Genomic DNA, 21,158 nt, shown 5'->3' with positions numbered 1-21,158 from the left:
GTTGTAAATGTAATTTTCATTAACCAAAGCTCACAATATTCAGTAGGTTATTCAACAACACAGACATTATGTACTCTATGAATGTGGAAATAATATAAGCTAATATGAAGGATATATTAAAAAGACAAATGTGACTGCTTTATCTTGGAATAATTCTATATACTACTCAGTATGCTTCAGTGTTTGTATGTAAATAATTAAGAGAAATGGTCTTTATAACAACAATGCAAGTCAGTGACAGATACGAAATTATCAAATAAAAATAAAATTGTTTCAGCATACTTTATATCCTAACAGTGAAAATATATTTTGCACAAACTTTTAAAACGAAAGTTTAAATTTAAAAAATGCTTTTTAAAATTCTGACTTAAAGAAAATATCCCTTTATATAAACATATCCCTTAATTCCATTACTTATTTTCTATTGCTTTGATCTCAGAAGTGATAGAATATTTGATTATTTTATTCTGCTGATGATATCTTTTTATGTGAGTCTAATTTTACTTCAAAATTTTATATTTGCATTCATCAAGAAAGTGTCATTTAATACCAGACAGAATAATAGATGTGAGCATCTTATCCTTTTGTGGAAAGACTTATACTGGAGTACAGACCAGTACTTGCCGTAGTGATTGCATTTTATTCTATTTAGAACATGTGAGCAGAAAATGTATACTTCTTGGTATTTAGAAAATAAAAGCTAAAGGTTATAGGATGGAGACTTCTGTTCGATTTCATGTTTTAAAGATTTTATTGTAAACCAATTTAGGTTTTAGACCTAGGAGGAGATTTGTAGACTGTCTTTGAGCTTTCTAGCTTTCCCATGATAAAATACATATGATTTTAAGATATACGTAAAGTAATCCAAGTGATTTTCCATATTTTTTAATTCCCTCTACAAACCAAAGAATCCATGATCCCAATCCTATTATTCTGTTCTTTTCTTATAAAATGGCTATTTATGGCATACTTTTTAAGAATTTAGGCTTCTGGGTCTTGAAGTTCTGGATTGAGACACTGCTTTACTTAATATTTTGATCATGTCTAACTACACAGGGCAATAGTCAAGTTAGCTCTCATAATAGCCAGAAGAAATGCCTCTCATCCAATTGGTCACAGGGCAGCTATCACTGAAACCAATTTCTTTATAATTAAAAGGTGCTCCCAGGCACTGTAAAACCTTGGAAGTTGCCCATGGATTGGGGGGAAGAGGGAGGATTTTTTTTTTCATAGACAGCAACCACATTGAAGCAATTTCTGAAACACACTGATAAGCTTTGCTTTTGAATTTACATTAAAGAGCTCAGTGGTTGATACCTGTGAGAACAGGTCACACTCCTAAACTGACTCATGTCCTGTAGAGATTAAGGACAGAGGCCTCTAGAAGATTAGCATGTCACTTGGTTTAAGTGACACACAATCCATTTTATTGACATGGACTCCATCCTGCAAAACAAGCACTTTTTGACTGAAATGTAATGAAAACTTGGTGTGCCTTTATAGACCAGCACACCATACATTTTTACACATTAGTGCTAGCTAATGTAGGCAGCGTCTGTAAATGAAGCCAGCAGTCCTCATTATGGATGGTGTGTAGGCACTTGCCTCAGAATACTAATTCAGTGGAACATACCCAAGGAGATTTACATTACTTTTTAATTTTACCCAAGTCTTGCTATGGTCCAAAGTTATTAAGCGGTATTCATTGAATTCGGCAGGCTATTTACTTTGCATTGTTACGATTCCTATTGCATCTCGGCATTCAATTGTGAAGCCAAACAAGCTTTGATTTGATTTCTAATTGTTTGTTTTCAGTGACTTGAACCTGCGTTTGTCACTTCTGTGGGGAGCAGAAAGAACATCAGTGGGTAGGTAAAGAGTCCTCTCTTTTTATACTTTTAATGCCGTTCTAACACAAAGTGTGGTTTGGATTCCACCTCTGTAAGATAGAGCTTCATACAGAGATGTGAAACATTACTGAATTTAAAATGTGCAACTACATTGGAGGGCTGACATTTTATAATGCTTCTGCCAGCTATCTGGACTCCATTATTATGAGGAAATAAGCCTGTGATAACACCTTGGAAAATAATTCTATCATGTTTTCTCTTTTGTTTTTGATCTACAACATAAAAACACTGCATGTTCTGAGGTTGAAACAGAACAGAAAGCTGGCCTACCATGGCATTATGGGAAGATTTCACTAGAGAAAACGTATTACGCAACATGAAAACCATCATTTCCACAAACTGCATCCACTATTTTTAAAAATTTGGAAATACATATACAGAGACAGAGGGTAAGAAAAAAAAATAACATGTTGTACCACACTTTATGTGAATCACTTTAAGTCACTTTAAAACCTAAATTGCAATAACATATTAAAACTGGGTCAAACATCTGAATTATGATAGAGAGGTTCTTTTTAAAGTATCTGTTATTTTTTACAATATAATAATTTTCCTTGGTTATTCCCCATAATGAAATATATGCTTTGTTTGTTTGGTTTTTGTTTGTTTCCTCCTTCACTTCATTTGCTATATCAAACATGGAACTTAATTCTTAAGGCTATTGAGCACCTGAACACTTATAAGCAATTGCCATTAGTTGTTGCTTCTGGTTTAGTTTCATCTATTAGAACCAAAGTTGGTCAGCAGAGCAACTAAATCTGGACAGGTGAGAACAAACTAGTGCACTTGAAATAAACTCTTTGCATTTGAAACCCTTTCAGTTTAACCCTTCAGCAATAAACTTTGCAGAGCATGGAAGGCTATCTTTCTTGAATTTCTTGTGATTTATCCAGATTTAGCTCTATCTTGGAGTGTTGTTTAATGCAGCCCATTTTTCTGTGGAATTTATCCCATGAGATTCATGGTCATTTGTGGATGTTCTAGTTCACTGGTACAGTGTAGTCAGAGGGAATATCACCAGACCACAGAGGAATCTGAGTTTTGCCATAAACCCTGTTATAGGACAAATGCCACTTCACACGTTTGAGACTCAATTTCCCTCTCTATACAATTAACAGTCTTTGTTATATAACATCTGCTGATAATAAAATCCCATCATTTCCCCTCACTTCCTGTCTCAAATAAAATCAGGTATATTGAGTAAATTAATAAGGATCAATTACTTAGCTCTCATGACAAGCACTCTTGAAAGTTATCTGAGCAGATCACTCCAATAATCTCATCAACCATGAGTTATTCAGTTAGAAGAATGTCAGACCACACAGTGCAACAACCTCAGGCATTTTTAGGTCTAACTTTTAGAAGATGTTTTCTTGTCTTTTGGAAGAAAATGGTACAATGTAGCACAAAAGAGCACAAGCAGAGACTTTGGGGAGGTTGCTTAAACTTTTTAAGCCCAAGTTTCCTACCTGCAATAAATTGGGTACACATATAGCTACACTAACATAGAGTGTTGTAAGGATTGAATAATATAATATGTTCAAAGTTTGGTGAACAGCAGAACTCTGTTTATTTTCTCATCTTTTTTTTTTACTTTTTCCATTCAAATGTTTTCTTTGAAATTAATGGAGAATTATGGGAAATAGTCTGGGACTCAAAAGTTGGAGTGCTGTCTTACTTGAGAAAGTGAGAGCAGGATGTCCTAAGGAAAGGTGAGACCTTCCGAGAAATGACCAGGAATTGCAATATTTCTCCTCTCATGGTCAGCAGTTAAGATTCATGGGTACCATTTGTTGTGTTTCGGAAACAAATTTTGATCCTGCAGTATAGTCCCAATACCATCATCCCGTGATTGTCTTCTCCCCCCACTTGCCTCCAAAAAAGAAAATTCCTCCAGGCATTCACAGAATTTTGCCAAATAATGAGACAGTAAAATGGAGAGAGCCTGGACGGGGAATAGTCAGGATGATGACAAACTTTTGTCATTTTTCATTAAGTGATGTAATATTCCATACCTGTTAAAACATGATACTATAAATGCTGATACAAATGCATGTCTAAGATACATATTTGAAGCAAAACCTTGCAAAATGCTTCATATGCACTGAAAATTTATGCAACACTCCTACATAATACGTTGGTAACAGGAATAAACTCTGGATAGTGATAATGTGGTAGAAAGAAAGAAGCTGAGGAGGGAAGCATTTACTTTTGCCCTTATATCCTTATAGATATATGTTAGAATTTAATAGTATTACTTCTATAATTTCAACAAAGTAGAGAAAACTTCATCAACAGGAAATAATTTTTCTTAACCTTTTTGGTTGTTTCTTTGGGTGGAGGGGCGCTCTAGAATTGGATGGAGGTAGAATGTGGATTTGGCAGCTGATAACTTCCCCTCTACCCAAGATCTGGGCATTAACAATAGGGGGAAGTTGCTGTATGAGGTAAGAGGAGTAATTTTGTTCTTCACGCTTACAACAGAGCATACACTCAAGGAAGAGAAATCGCAGAATCTGTGAAGACCTAGTAAGATAGAAAAAGGCATTGGGAATTTCAAGTGATAGAATAGCCAACGGATAAACTGTGAAAATATGTTTGAAATGCTGCCGTAGAAACCATTCTCTGTTATCTCTAAATTTTTGTTTAAATCTAAGTGGCTCATGGTCTGGGGACTGTCTATCATCTATCTCTCTATATCTCTATCTATGTATCAGCTGACACCAGTGAAAGGAATGAATTTTTTCTCTGGGATGACATGCCACAAAATAAAAATAACATGTGATTAAGAGACCTGACGGCACAGTGTACCAAAGGAGCATGATTCTCTATAAATTCAAAGAATTCCAGGGAAGTGCATGAAATTCTCCAGAAGAGGCAGTTTTAGGCAAATCTATATAGGTTTCACAGGGTAGAGAGGACACATCTGTTATATGAGTTGCATTAAAAAAAGAAAACTAATAAAATTTAAGTTTCCTTTTTAAAAAATAGAAGAAATCTTGGATATAATTACCATGAAAATGAAAAACAAACTGAACAATGAAAAATATATAAATCTATTAAAAAGCAGGAAATCATCCACTCTGGGTTCAAAAGGTGGACAAACCTTCCTCTTAGGTAAAGAAAAAAGTAGTGGGACAAAAAAAAAAATAGCATGGTAAAAAGAATGGAATAAGAGTGCAAAATAGTCATTATGGATTTTGGTAAAGGGGGGAAATGTGGAGCTTCTGTTGACCTTTTGGTTCCAAAGCTTTAGTAACTTGATTTTATCTTGAGGAACAAATTGTGTTTTGTATTTTGCTTGAGAGGCAGCATTAGTTTTTGAGAATGAGGACAAGGAGAGGCTGTGGCTTCACCTATATAAATTCCAATCCAAAATCATGGAAGAGAGGAAAACAGTGCTGTAAGTTTTCTTAAATGTTTCTTAACTCACAAGGTGCTTTCTCTAGGAAAGAAATGAGTAAGCTCTGTTAGTTAATATCTAAGGATAAAATGTTGATCTGAGAGAACCAGATATATAACACCTTCTTTCATTGCTGAATTAAAATACTATTGAGATAGAAAGACTAAGGAGTTGAGTAGATGGAGATCAGAGCAGGACCTTATTGCTGACAAAGTTAGGTCTTTAAAACGTGACTTAATTTGAGGGCCAAATGGACTCAACGTGGAATCCTAGTCTTTACCTTGGGATATCTCAAAAATGAACATTTTTAGATTTAAAGAATCTGCATAACTACCCAGGGGCACTGCGTTACCCAGTATGGGTTGTGGAGAAGTCTCTGCAGTAGTTAAGGAATTATGATAGGTTGGTTCTACCAAATTGAGACACCTGGATCAGTGATTGTGACATAAAGATCAGGTAGCTGACTCCACCTTGGTGGAGAAAAAATGGGATGCTTAAGAAGCCAGAAATAAAAGAGAAAATTAATACCCCGTGGATAAATGTGAGAATTTTCAAGTGGTTCCTAGGCACAAGATAGTTTTAAGGAAATATATTTGAATTCTTAATTCTCACCTTAACATACTTACTCTATTTTAAAAATGATCCACTTGAGAATGAATCTTTCAAAAACATGCCTTCTTCATATTACAAAAGAAAAGCATAACATGCTTGCATCAAAAATTTCACTAAAAGACATTGTTTAGGATCTGAAAATGTCCACAGTGCCACACAAGTGACAAAGACACTGAGAAGGAAATATATTGAAGAACACAACACCTGCAGGCGTTATACCCAAAGCAGAAATGACAAACCATGGAGTCTGTGTGTCTTCTACGTTACAAGACCAATACAGACATTTTCCAAAGTGCTCGTAGCAACCTGTCCTTCAGCTAGCAGCATATAAGAGTTTCTGTTGTTCAACATTCTTGCCAACCAATGTTGTGAGTGAGCAGTGTTAGCTCATTCTGTTTTCAATTTGTATTTTTTCTGATAACTAATATAATCAGGAATTTTTTCCACCTGAGACACTTGAATTTTTATTTTCAATAAAATGCTTTGCCAGGTCTTTTGTCTACTCTTCTATTGGAATATGTCTTTTTCTTGCTTGTTTTACATGTTCTTTGTATTTTCTAAATCGGAACTCATGATTACTAACTGTGTTTCAAATATCTGTTTATATTCAGAGACTTTGATGTTCATTTAATTTTTTATGAGTCTTTTGAAGAAAAGGACTTAATTTATCAGTGTTATCCATTAAGCCATCTGAAATTAATTTTGGTAAAAGCAAGGTAAGGTAATTTTTAAAACCTGCGTAAACAATCAATCCATCAGTATTTAGTCCATAATCCATCTACTCCACTGATTTGCAGTGACATCTCTGTTAAAGCCATCTTCCTTAAGTATGTGGGTCTGCTTCTTAGATCTTTATTCTGTTCCCCTGTTTTATTTGCCTTTCTTTGTACCATTTTCATATAGCCTTAAACATCTATAGCTTTTTAATAAGTAGTTACATGTGGAACTGGAATGGCTTGTTCCTTCTTTCTCTCCTTTTAGGAATTCCTTTGTTGTTCTTCCAAATTAATTTTGGAATAAAGTTGTCAGGTGGGAAAAAATATACTGTTGTGATTATGATTAGAATCATATTAAATCTATACCTCAATTTAGAGATAACCATCTTTATAATATGATTTTTTACCTATGAATATGATATAACTTCTTTTTCAAACCATTCTAAGTGTCTTTCTTTTGATTTTAGTATATTAACCTTCAGTGTGGCAACTGGGATATTGACACTGATACAATCCACTGATCTTACTCAGCTTTCCCCAGTTTTACAAGTATTGGTTTGTTTGCATGTATGTGTTTTTAGTTCCATGTAATTTTATTACACCTGCAAGCTTTTGTATCCCCTACAGTTAAGGTACAGAACAGTTTCATTACCATGATGATCACCCCTGTTATTTTTTATAACTACATTCACTTCCCTCAATTCCTTCCCCCAACCCTTAACCTCTGGCAATCACAAATATGTTCTCCATTTCTATAATTTAACATTCTAAGAAAGTTATGTAGATTAAATCATACAGTATGTGACCTTTTAATATTGACTTTTTCAAACAACATAACTCCCTGGAGGTTCTTCAAAGATTTTACATCATGTTTCAATGGCTTGTTCCTTTTTATGGCTGGGTACTATTCCATGGTATGGATGGACCACATTGTGTCTGGGTTAATTCCAGTGATTGACTAAAATAAAGTTATAATAAACATCTGTACACAGGTTTTATGTGAACAGAAATTTCCATTTCTCTGGGTTAAATCCTCAAGAGTGCAAGTGCTGTGTCATATGGTAATTGCATGTTTAGTTTTATTTAAAAAAAATAGAAACAGCCAAATTGTTTTTCAGAGTGGCTCTACCATTTTATATTCCCACCAGCAATATATGAATGACCCAGTTTTCTGTCTAGGTAACTTGCAATAGTTGCTCTTAAATGTTAGCTCTGGGGAAAGTCAGCTATCATAAATGACTACCCTGAAACTGCCATGCTGCAAAAAAGCCCAAGCCTATGGAGAAGTTTTGGAAGAGAGACATCATATGTAAAGAGAGGGAAGCATCAAAGTGCCAGGGCTGTGAGTGAAGAAGCCTCAGGTGCCATGCTAATTCTGTGTGGGGCAGAGATAAACACACAGTCAAGCCCTTCTTGAATTCCTGACTCACAAAATTATGGACAACATAAAATGACAATATTAAGCCATTAAATTTCTGGAGTAATTTGATGCAAATGGTAGACAGTTCAGAAAAATTATGTAAAATTAATATTAATTATGATTATTTATAAGGGTAATCTTTGATATTAATATCCTTGGTTTTACTAAAGTACTTTTAAACATGAAAAGAAAATCATTTAAATGCCAAATATAAAAGTGGAAAAATGGTATGAACACACAATTAAGTCAAGAAACATAAAAGACTAATAAGCATGAGTGTAATGAATTATACAGCTTCACTCTTAATAGAAATTGAAACTTAAAAAAATATAAGATGCCATTTCTGGCTCATGATATTGGCAAACTTAAATGCACTCACCATTTGTAAGGATAAAAAAATATGATACACACACATATATATATATAATATGTATGCATATTCACAGAAACACACATATATATTGAAATTACTATGTAATATATTTAATTTTTTGCAGTTGACTGATTATTTCTTTGTTATATGCTTTTTATTTTATTTTTCTCTAAAATCTCAAAATAAGTAAAACATGTTCAGAAAAATACGTAATATTTTGTGAATTCTAGATTCCACACTTATAATAATTAAATTATATATTTTAACATCTAAATGCAAATTTTGTTTATTACATTTTCTAAATGTTAATTTTAAGCCATCAGCAATGTTATCATTACCAGAATAATAAATTAATAAATGTTTGAGATTCTTAGGCTGATATTATGAATGGGTTGAATATTTTAAGGGAAAAAATAAATGCTATGAAAATTTATTAGAATTGTTGAAACATGTAGAATTTCCTCTCATTTTGGCACCATAAGAGTATAAATTTTTCTGGAGAAAAATGTTGTAACCCTTTTTCCTGGCAATTAGATCAGGAATTAATTACCTAGAAAATATAGTTTTCCATTTAATTCTGAAGAGTCTGAAAGAGTTCATCCTCCTCCCCCTCTCTCCAATGAGAATCCTGTGTATTAGTCTTAGATTCTTTCATATAGTACTTCCTGTTCCCTCTTTTGTATGTAGGAACAAATAAAATACAGTACACTTAACATTTACAAAAATATTGTTGTAACCTTTACATATTTTCCATTAAGTTAATTTTTTGAACAAAGAAAAAGTTTTTTGCAGATATGTATAATTTAACACTACCTTTATATATGTCTTCTGTGACCAATATAGCAAGCTGCAACTTAAAAGAATTAGCACAGAAGAGAGGAAAAATGTTATCTCTTCAAATTTTGTTTTCCTTCCTCCACCATAAACATTTGTTATTAATATTTTTCTTTTCTTTTCTTTTTTTCTTTTTTTCTCCTCTCCCTCCTCTTATCCTCATGGTATTCTGTGTTCACAATATCTAATATGTGAAAAGGGTAAAGGATTGTATTTCTTCACATAGCCCTTATGTATTTATTAAGTATTGCTTATTTTCCCATTATAAAACAAAACACAGAACAATCCGTCCGCCAGAAACAAAACAAAAATAAACATTTAGTTCCATTTGGTAACATTGGTTGAATAAGACTTTCCTCCTTTTTTCTGTCTTTTATTCTTTCATGTTGGAAACATCTGAGTACCTACCATGCATAAGGCAATAAACTAAATATTGGTTGTATGATGGTGAAGAATAGAAAAGTAATTTCATACCCAATGCGAGCTGACATTCTCATAGAGAGAATATGCTTTCAATAAATATTTATTTACATTGAGTCAAAAATAAATCTCATCAGTGAAAAAGTGATCTCTGTCGGTTAAAGGATTCTTAGTGTCTGTAAGGTAGCAACAAGCGAGATGCTTAAGAGAAATTATCTGTTTTTCAGACTAAACCCTGAGATAGTTCTCTATTTTTTCCTTTTTTTCCTAATGAGCAAATAGAATGATATCCTGTAAAATGTCCTAAGTAAGTTCACTGCTCTCAGACAGGTTAACTTAATCCAGAAATTTATTTTTTAATCATCTAAAGGAAAGTATGGGTTCCTTAGTAATCAACACAATTCTTACATAAAAGGCTTCCCACAATACTGGGTGAAAGTGTTTCAAGTTTTACTCATTAATTATAATGGATGGTATTAATATATTATAACAACCAAATAAGGCATATTCTTTAACAGCCAATAGTGTATAGCATATATGTACATAAATAGTACATAAACAGCATATAGGAAAGTAAATAAAACTACCCGTGTGTTTCTGTCTTTTATGTTGTTTGGATTCATTTAAAGGCAATATTTTTCTCATAAGAAAAATCGCCAGTAGTACCTCATCCCCCCCCCCCAAAAAAAAAAAAAAAACAGTGGATTCTCAACGTATGAGTTGTGAGTTTTTACTAATGTCATGTGACAATTAAAAAAACAACAACAAATCTATACTTCAAAATGAATAGTTTCCCCTGTGAAAGTGTATATTCTGTTGCTGTATTTGATTCTATTGCTATTGTCATCGCTATAACTCTTTAGAAACACTCATTTTAAATCCCCTTAGCTAACATTTATCTACAATTTAAAATGTCTAGGCAGTGTCCTAAATGCTGTACTAATATAAATTCATTCAATTTATAAGAGAAGCCTATGATTTAGGTGCTACTGTTATCCACACTTTATAGAAGAAGAGACCAAGTCACCGAGAGCATACATACCTTGGTCAAGGTCTTCTAGCTGCTAAGTGGCAGAGTTGGGATTTGCTCCGTGATGTCTAGCTCCAGCCTCTGGATATTTAATTATGAAGCTATTATGTCTTTTTATACAAGCCTAGGGCACATTTTAAATATATTATCATTGGTGACAATTTTTTTGAGGATGCTTTTGCTACTTGGAAAGAGCCAAATGTAATTTAAAATTACATCTGGTGAAAAACATGGATATTCATGCTTGGCAATAACAGCCATTTAAAAAACTCAATTTTGAAGAATGAGATGAATTTTTATATAGCCTGTAAACAGCTCTTACAACAATTCTAAAAGAAGCAAAGTGCAAAATTGTATTTAAGGATGGCCATTATACATAAAATTATTTTATAGTGTCACAAAGAAACTATTGCTAAAGTTAAAACCCCCACTTAGACATATAGTTTAAGTTCACTCTTTGTACGCTCCTTTCTGGCACAGTGCCTACAACATTTTTAGTTTTGAATGTTTAATTGTTTAATAAATTACTTGTGTGTATCTTGCTAAGAACATTTTCTTGGCAAATTGCTTTGTGAGAAAATATATAACTTGAAAATCTTTACATAATTTCAGCATACATAAAAGTAGTATGAATTAATTTTCCATGTTTAAACATTACCATAATAAAAGCATTTTTACATACCTAACCAGGTTATTCTTTGTAAAAATTATCCCTGAATAATAAGAAGTAAGGAATACTGAGATTGTTTCAATTAAGGTTCCTCCTGGAATTAAAAAAAAAAGGCACACTCAAATAGAGTAATTTAGAATATTTTAATAAAGAGGTTATTTACATAGGTTTCGAAAGGTTAAAAGAAAGCTTGAGAATTACAGTGGGAAACCCTCAACCTCTTATCATAAGAGAAGGTAGGAATTACCTGAACTAATTGAGGGATCTGTAGTCATATTTACAGAAGGAGGCCATTTACCAGAGCTGCAGCCTGGAATGCAGTCTCTGCTAACTTAAGGTCTGGATGGAGATGCTGAGCTGGGAAAATAAATAACTCAATGCCTCTCCCTCCTCCCACCCTTATTTCCTATTGGTGTTTTCCATTGGCTAAACTCAAGTTCTTGAAGTCGGAGAGTAAGGGAGTCCTGTTGATGCAGTGCATAGAGACTCACATACTAGGACACGGGCCAAGTGGGATAAGGGCAGAAACTTGGAACAACACGTCCCTGAAGTTGGGTTAAACATAAATTTTTTCTATGATATGAACGGATTGCCTTAGAGTTGCATTCAATCCATGTTTGATTGTGGAATGATAAGTATGAGGCCATACTCATTCCTATGAAACAGGATTATTTCCATGTCACACTTATAGAGCAACATGAAAAAGCAGTTTACATTTTTTCCCTCTAATTCATTTCCTTTAACTCTCTCTTGAATCTACCCTAGTCAGAAATTGCCCCCTCTACGCCATTGAAATTGGGCCTGTCCATGTTCACAGTATCCTTCACATTGCTCAGTTCAGTGTCAAGCTTCCAACTGATCACTCAGGGCAACAGCCATGCCACACCCTTTTCACCTAAGTTGTAAAAATTATGGACATAGAGTTGTTCATTTTATTTGCTTATTATCCTTTTAATGTCTATAGAATCTGTAGTAATATTATCTCTTTTATTCTTGATACTGATATTTTGTATCCTGGCTCTTCATTTCATGATCAGTCTAAGTAGAGTTTTATCTTATTTTTAAAAATTGTTTTCAAAGGAGCAACTTTTGGTTTTATTGATTGATTTTACGTTGTTTTGGTATTTTAAATTTCATTGATTTTTGCTCTTACCTTCATTATTTCCTACCTTGCTTTTTGCCTGAAAAAGTCTTTAAGGTAGAAACTTACACCAGAGACAAGCAAAGTATGCCCAAATCTGGACTGCTGCCCGTTTTTCGTGAGTAAAACATTATTGGATCTTACTCACGTGCTCATTTATTTATATATTGTCTGTATCTGCTTTTGTAATTTATAGATTGTGTAATTCTTTTGTAAAGAATTATTGTAATTATTTTTGTCCTATTAAACAGTTAACTTGGTTAGATTCCATCTCTGAACTTTCTCCCTGCTGTAGTTGGCAACAGACTTAATTCTCCACTCAGTTCTTTCAGCTTCCAGTTGATGGTTTTATTCAAGGCCCACTGGGGTCTTCCCAATGTATGTGAAGTGGGCATGCCAGTACTGGGGATAATTTTTAATTCAGATTTATGGGTTTAATCCCTTTGAGCCTTCCACTCTTCAAGAATTCTCCCTTTATCTTCCCATCTGATCTTCCAGCTCTGAAATCTGTCTTCCAATACATCATGCCAATAAGCCTCTGTTTTTGTGCCACCTGAAATGTGTGCAGGGTGGGGAGTGCCTTCTAGCAGGCAGCAGCAAACTCAAAATATTATCCTTACACTTTCTGTCCTTCAAGAATAAAACCCTTCTAGTTCTTCTATCTGGTCATCACTCTCCATGCTTTCAAATACTTTTAAAAAATAGTTTGCTCACATTTTGTAATTATCTGTGGGAGGGTTAGTTCTGCCATGACCAGAAGGGAGAACTACTTGCCCTACAGTTTTTTCTACTTACTTTTTCTATTCTCTATGGAGGATAGTATAAATGATGCGCATATTATTCCATCTTCAAAGAAATGTATGGTACTCAGTCTAAAGCAACATTGTCCAACCTTAATCTACTATGGAGTGCCACCTCCAGAGATCCTATTTCAGAAGATTTCAAAAATAGTTCTGCTAGACTGATTAACAGACCTAAAATCCAAGTGATTTGTGCAGGAGTCCAAAAGTGTTGAAATAATCTTAATAAAAATGTGCTCTTTTCCCTCTAAATAGGGGGAAACATGAATAGTTTTCCTGGGAGAAAGATTCCTGATCCCAAACCCACAATGCCTCTACTTGTTTTAGTAATGGGATGAAGGTAAAAGTACAAGAGTATTATGAAATTCCAAAATTGAAGAAATAATTAATATATTCAACTTCTGTAAACAAGTCCAAGTTGTATCCTCTTTTCAATTAGATACATGTCATTGCTTCCTTAGAGTTCAGATAAATGTTATGGTTTTTATCTTCTTTTCAACTAGATAAGTATCACCACTTCTTTAGAGTTCAGATAAAGGTCCCCTGTTTTTTTAATACAGAGTGAGGTTAAATCATGCCAAGATACCCAAAGGCACAGACCAGGGAGTCCTGGTATTAGTAATGTTTCTAATCCTTTAAAATATTCTGAGTGGTAGTTTTTTGTTCAAAGATAATTTTCCTGTTGGGTTCCTTTTTTAATTTTTATTTTATATTGAAGTATAGTTGATTTACAATGTTGGGTTAGTTTCAGGTGTACAGGAAAGTGATTCAGTTATACGTATACGTATATATATTCTTTTTCTTTCTGACTTACTTCACTTAGTATGATAATCTCTTAAGTCCATCCATTTTGCTGCAAGTGTCATTATTTCATTCTTTATATGGCTGAGTAATATTCCATTGTATATATATACCACCTCTTCTTTATCCATTCATCATCGATGGACATTTATGGAGGTTCCTTAAAAAACTAAACATAGAGCTACTATAGGATCCAGCAATCCCACTTCTGGGCATATATCCAGAGAAAACCATAATTCAGAAAGATACATGCACCCCAATGTTCATTGCAGCACTATTTACAATAGCCAGGACATGAATGATAATTCTTTTAACTTCCATTATATAGATGTTAAAACTGTGGATCAGGGAATTTGAGTAATTAATCCAAAATTACACAGATATTCAGGGACAACACTAGTATTAAATTCATCTTTGTACATCCTAAGTCCTTGTTATTTCCAATCTACCATACTAATTTTTACTATCTTCCTTCCTACACCTGATTTTGCTCTATTTTTTATATTTTTCATAGATGGAGTCATAAACCTAGGAACAATAATTGAACTCTCTTTTCCTCCCGCCTCTCTCTTTCTCCAATCAAATTCCAAATCCTACATTATTTCCCCCCAAAACTTGCCCTGAATCCTATTCATCCCTAGACTCACTATCATCTTTCATGTGGAGTATCAAAATAGCCTGTGCTACCTATCTTTGCATCTTACAGTCTTCTTAGCATAATCTCCTTTAAAAAAAAAAACAGAAACAACAGAATCATTTTTTCTCTCCTAATTAAATATTTTGACTAATTCCCTATTTATACCTGATAATGTCCAAGTCATTGAAATGGAATTAAATTTCCTTCACAATCTGCTTCCTCTCTTCCTCTTCTACATTATCTTCGGTTTCTTCTCCTCATAACCCCTTTTTCCCACTAACCGCTTTAAAATTCTGATGATTCTGAAATAGGTCCTCTCACTGCTGAGTGCGTTGGTTCAAATTGTTCTTTAACACTGTAATGTTTTTTCTCTTTTCGAAGCCACTAATCTGATCCTATTTCAGCACTCACCTAATCTCCATTTATTTCTGTGATTCTATGATTTTTTTCCACTGATTTTTTTCAGACATTAATGATGGGAATAATTATACCCTTAGAATTTCTACTCATGTTGCTTCTAATTTCCATGTTAAGTGCCATCCTGAGATTTACATTTCTAGCCTTTCTCTTTTCGCTCATTCACTTCTACCAAAAGGAGATGAGTAACTTTACTGAACAGTTAATTTAGTAGGAATAAACTAGGCATACTTGGAGAACATTTCTCCTTTCTTTGTGAGCTACCTGTCTATAAGAAGCAAGCATACTGCTCTGTTCCTTCTGTTACCAAACCTGGATTTGGGTCTGCTCACATGATGCATGATTGTAAAGCCAATCTACTGACACTGGGTCGTGGTGAAAGAATGCAGGGGTCCAAGCGCATGATCAAAAGACCTGAACTTCCCAATGACTTTCAGGGAAGGGTTTTAAAGGCAGTATGAGGGAGGGGGGCTGCACGGTGCATGGTCAGCTTGTGCTCAATTCTCAGATTGATTGGCATCAAGGTGAAATTTCAAGCATCATCAGTATTCTGGTTTCAACCCCTCTGGGGTCTATGTGCTTGCAATTGGCAGTTTCATCTGGTGGGGTCTGCTTCCTATAAAAACAACTTAGGAATGTGTGTCAGACCTTTATCTGTATCTTTCAGGGAACTGGGAGTTCAGTGACTCTGATATGTGGCTGATTTATAGTCTAAGTTGTTAACCAATTTCCCAGCCCAACAGTTACTCTTTTCTTTCTCCATCTTCATGTTTCCTAACCATTAACTCTTAAGCCAGTCTTTTGAGACTCAGGGAAGGGCTAGGAGATTTTTACTTCAAAGGACAGGGACACAGGTGCTAGCATATGGTTTCACTTCCTGCTGTAAATTTTGTAAGAAAACTCCCCAGGTATGAGGAGCTGCACATATACAGCCCTGCCTATGATATGTGCAAATTAATGAACAGAAACCTCAATTCAATAGAGATGGGAGACCAGAAAGGGAAGCTGTCATGCCCTGCAAGTATTGCAGAACCCAACAGGAAGAAGAAAGACTCCTCTTCTTTCCTCAGAAGGACTCAGCCAGTGAAAAAGTCCATAGGGCTCTATAGCCCTCCCAACTTCCTTTTCCCCTCTATAAAGTGTTCTCCTTCCCTTGCCATGCAGGGACTTGCCTGTGGCTAGCCATGGTTGCAGACCTCAATTTGCAATTCTCTGTTCACCCAAAATAAACCACCTTTGCTGAGGAAATATATGGCAGTCTGCTTGTTTTAGGTCAGTATGTGGATGTTAAGAGTGTTTCATTCTGGAAGTCAGTATTAGGGACCCACTGGCACACAACAGATGCCATATTCTCCAGCAGCAGCTTTACCACTAACAGTGTTGTCGCTTTCTTCTCCATCTCTTCCTTTTGCCTCTTTTAATTGAAGAAGGGGTGTTAAGTCTTGGATTTTTTCAACCTCTAAAATAGTCAAGTATCCACTAGTACCTCCAATACTTTGGCCTTGTACATTATTTTATTTAATCTTCAAAACAGTTCCAGGTGGTAGGTATTATTATTAATATTCTCACTCTACGGGTCATGGAACTGAGGCTTAGAATTGCTAAATTGCTCAAAATCTCTCATCAAGTAAGTGGTAGATGGAGGACTGAACTCAGATCTGTCTCTGAGTACTCTTCACTTCTACCCTATTCTGTTCTTAATTTATTTCTTCCTTTGTGCTTCTAGAAAAAAAAAAAACTATTCATATTTGCATACTAGTATATATTGTGTTTATTTTCAGGATTGTCTGTTAATAATTTTATTCTCAGTCACAGTATAGTGAGTTTGAGGGAATATATCAAATCCTAAGAAGTATAGAGTAGTGTTTCAGTGAATTTAACTCTGGAATCAAACTGCATAACTTTAAATCTGTTTTATACCACTTTTAGTTGTGTGACCTTGGACAAGTCACTTAACTAAGTCCTAGTTTCCATGTGCATAAAGGAACAGGCTCCCAAAACAGTGTTTGACATAAAGAAAAAGAGCAATAGATAAAAGTTAATCAGCACTGGTCCAGGTTCTGTTGTGTGTAGGCATGTAATATATGGTTGTTGAATGAATAAATGAATTAATGGGACGACCATAAAAAGTCCAAAGTGGTTTGTTCACACTAGGTTTTACTGTATATTCTATTGAGAACCTTAATTCAGTGCAGAGACTTACAAAAAAATGCATTTATTCCAAAGAACTTATATAAAAATTAAATTAGGATCTCCTCTTTTGTTTTTAGTCTTGACTGATAAGCTAAACAAGAAATTGTCTTGATATTTATATATTTTCACAGTGTTTCGTTATCTCAAATTATATTATCTGCTTTTATTCTCTGTCATTATCACTCATACTGTAGACACTAAATTTAGCATTTAACACATTGGTACTATTTACAAAATTCAAACAACACTCAACTGTAACAGATAGCCAAATGCTGAAGCCGGGAAAACATTCCTAAAGTGGTTCCTAAAGTGCTATGAACACTGACAGTATTACCATGGACAAGGGAAAAGCTCCTCAGGTCACATATTAAGGTAGAAAGTATTTAAGTAGTGTGCAATTCTTAAAAGTTTCTGAAGAAGGCAATAAAAATTTATTTACTTTATGCCTATGTATGAAGAGTTTCACAGAAATCTAAATTCAATCTGAAAACACAAATGGATTTTTATAAAAGCTAATGAGACTTTACTTAACTTTACAGTTTCTGTTCTTTTTAGACAAACTATCCTCTCCTTTTGTTGCTTTACCTTTTGAATTTCATAAAACAAAGGTAATTAATCTCAAATTAATACTAAGTTTCACTTGTGTCTTACTTCTGTCCCACCAGTGCTACAATCTAGTGTACAATAGATACAGGATCTAAGAATGACAAATCTCCTTTTAATCAAATTCCCTCTACGTTTACCTTTATTAAATATGAATTTTCAATAACCTTTTCTTGAAGTAAGAAAATGAACATTTTTACATTTAAAAGGTACTGTGTTTTCCAAACTTTATCCATTAAGCACACACTTCAAAAAAGAAACAAATGTGAAAGTACATTTGGCATATCATCTTCAAGTACCTGAAAGAAACCTAGAGGAATTGATTTTGGAATATCAGCCCTTTGTCACCGATTTGTACCTTTCCTGGCACTCTCTTTCAGATCCTCCACAGGTCGTTGTAATACACCAACAATAGTGTTTTTACATTCCTGCCCTGTAACCTGTGGCATATCGGCTAGAAGATTTGCAGTGGATCAGACGGACTGAGAGTAACAGTTCTATCCAGGGCAACCATTACTGTTGAAATCACAACCTTAGGTCTCCATCTAGTAAACGTGAACAGCAAGTGTTTCCTTGTGTTCTCCCTTTAATCACTACCATACTCTTAAGTCCTCACTATGTGCTAAGTATTGTGCTAAATGCTAAATTTTTTTATTATTAAATCATTTTGCTTATGGAGAAGAATTAGTGCATATAGTAAGAGATAATGAAGAGCTAATTTTCCTGTTCTCATCCTCAGTGCATAGTCCAAATCTTAGAGTAAGCATTATTTATTTTAATAATTTTTTATTCTGTTTATTTTCATACAAATGCAGGAATAGTCCAAAAAGCCAGATGCCCTTCATCCAGATCCACTAATTCTCACACTTTGCAACATTAATTTTGTTTTTGTCTCAATGAATCTATTTGTTCATACACATATTATTTTATTCTGAACTATTTGGGATTAAGTTGGGGGTATCGTATTCCTTTACTTCTCACTATTTCACAATGTATTTTCTAAGAACAAGCATATTCTCATATATAAGATACAATGCAACTATCAAAATCCCCAAATTTAAAGTTGTTACACTGTTACTATCTAATCTGCAATGCAGAGTCTCAAAGTATCCCCACACCCACACACATTACTAATTAATTACAGTGGGAAAAGAGTAATTTGACAGTGGAGACACCTGACATGTATCACACTAAGTGATGAAAATTAACATCATTAATATTGCCACAGTTTGTGCACAAATCTGACATTTTGTGCTTTCTGAAATGATGACATAATACAAGTCTAGGAAATCCTGCCAAAAATGCAACCTGAATCCAAATATGAGAATATATCAAACAAATTCAAATTGAGGATTCTGCTAAATAATCTGCTGTATCTGTCAAACATGTCAAAGTTTAGAAGACAAAGAATGGGTGACAAATTGTTCCAAATTAAACACTTCCTTTTAATGAAGTGGTAATTCTTAGAAGTGCAAATGTGATACTGCAGTTGTTCCCTTTATTTATCAGTGTATTATTGACTGCCTTCCTCCTCCTCTTATTTTTTATTCTGGCACACTTTGTTATTCTTGTTTTTTAAATGGTTATCTTTAATTTGTTTAAATACCATTCTTTTATATCCATGTCCTGACTTATATAAATGTTAGAGTTATAGATCCTCAAATATAAAGGAGAACATTTGGATAATTAATAGTCCTTCTTTCTCTATGTGTGTCAGTTGTATTATTTTCATTTTACCTTTTAAATTTAGGTCATAACATTTATATTCTGTTCTCTAGCTATAATTAAGTTTATCAGGGTTTTTCTATATGTTACTTCTAAAAATTACACATTGATAAATAGCATTTATAGTATTATAATTATATAAACATTATTCATTATAAAAACTAATTAATGTAATTAGATCAACTACCATCTGCCTTCTTCTGGGAGTTTCTCAAAACTTTTTTGTATTTTCTTATTTTTCAATGCTTCATAGTTTTATTTATTTACTTATTTCTTCTTTATGTATTTTCTATGACTTCAGTATAACTTTTTAAGAGTGTAGTAGTTATATGTAATGCGTCTTCTGGTTTGAAGGAGAATCTCTCATTTTATATATATTATGCTATTCAATTTTCTCAAAAACTCAGTGATTCAACTGTAAAGGTGTAGAAACGTAGGTATTATTTATTTACTGTTTCTTGTTTTTCCTTTATAATTCTAGTATGTTCATCAATTATACCCTGCCTGATAATCAAGAAATAAAATGATAATATAATTAGAAATTTATTCACTTAATATGTTTTTTACCAAAGGAAAAAAATATATATATATTTATATGTATGTATGTATGTCAGATACCTACAAGATGGCTAAAATGTTAAGGAATTTGTTGTTGAATTCCTGATATTGGGTCTAATGTTTCTAACAAAATCTGTAGATTTTGTCAACTTTTTTTTTTCATTATCTGATATAGACATGGACTCTCTATGTCTCTTCCCTCAACTTGTTTTCATCAATTCCTGAAGATGTTCCAATAGAAAAGAGAACCAGAGAGTGAGAAAGTTAAAGAGTGAGAGAGCAATGGAGGGCGAGAATTAGAGAAAGCAGGGTGAACAGATAGGTAGATAAATACTTATCAGACGTGGGTCACCACCAGTGGTTCACCACAGCTTTACTATGATATTAAACTTCAACATAGGTTTAATGTGAAAGCCAGTGGCACTCCTCCAGGAGTCTTGTAAAAATCTATTGGGCTTATGACTGAATTAACATCACACAGAGGTGGAGACCTTTATGTCTTTTGAGGGTGACAGGGTCTTCATTTGTCAATGAGTCATCGCATCATGTTAGAAGCATGAAGCTGTTATTGGATGGAGGTATAAATATACTCACAAGGCTGCGTGTGGACACTGAATAGCAGGGGGTGGCCTAGGGCAGTTATTTAGCATTGTCTTTATTTGCTGGGTTATGGTGAGCACTGACTTTCTGTTAGATTTCACCAGTATAAGCCCCTCAGAGTGGAAGCATGAAGAGGGAAGAAGACCCTTTCTTCTTCCCACTGCCTCTCAGTGTGGTCCCTGCAGTAGCAATCAGGATGCAGCCCTGAACTTATTTTTTTACTCCCAGAATCAGCCCCATCATGCCCTCTCAGTTTTGAATGGATGTCAAAGAATTACATTTAAGCTAATAAAGA

At 34.0% G+C, this 21,158-nt stretch overlaps 1 protein-coding gene across 1 annotated transcript in view; it reads left to right on the top strand.

Moving 5' to 3' along the window:
• Window positions 1–315: 315 nt before the first annotated feature.
• Window positions 316–21,158, top strand: part of PABPC4L (poly(A) binding protein cytoplasmic 4 like) — a 48,565-nt gene continuing 27,722 nt past the window's right edge. Inside the window, exon 1 of the mRNA XM_082389836.1 lies at window positions 316–21,158. This exon is cut by the window's right edge and continues 27,722 nt beyond it. The gene's annotated coding sequence lies outside the window, so the exon portion shown is untranslated.

The sequence above is a fragment of the Balaenoptera borealis genome, assembly GCF_965194805.1.
Source record: "Balaenoptera borealis genome assembly, chromosome: 4".
NCBI lineage: Eukaryota > Metazoa > Chordata > Mammalia > Artiodactyla > Balaenopteridae > Balaenoptera > Balaenoptera borealis.
This window is presented reverse-complemented; position numbering and strand designations above follow the sequence as displayed.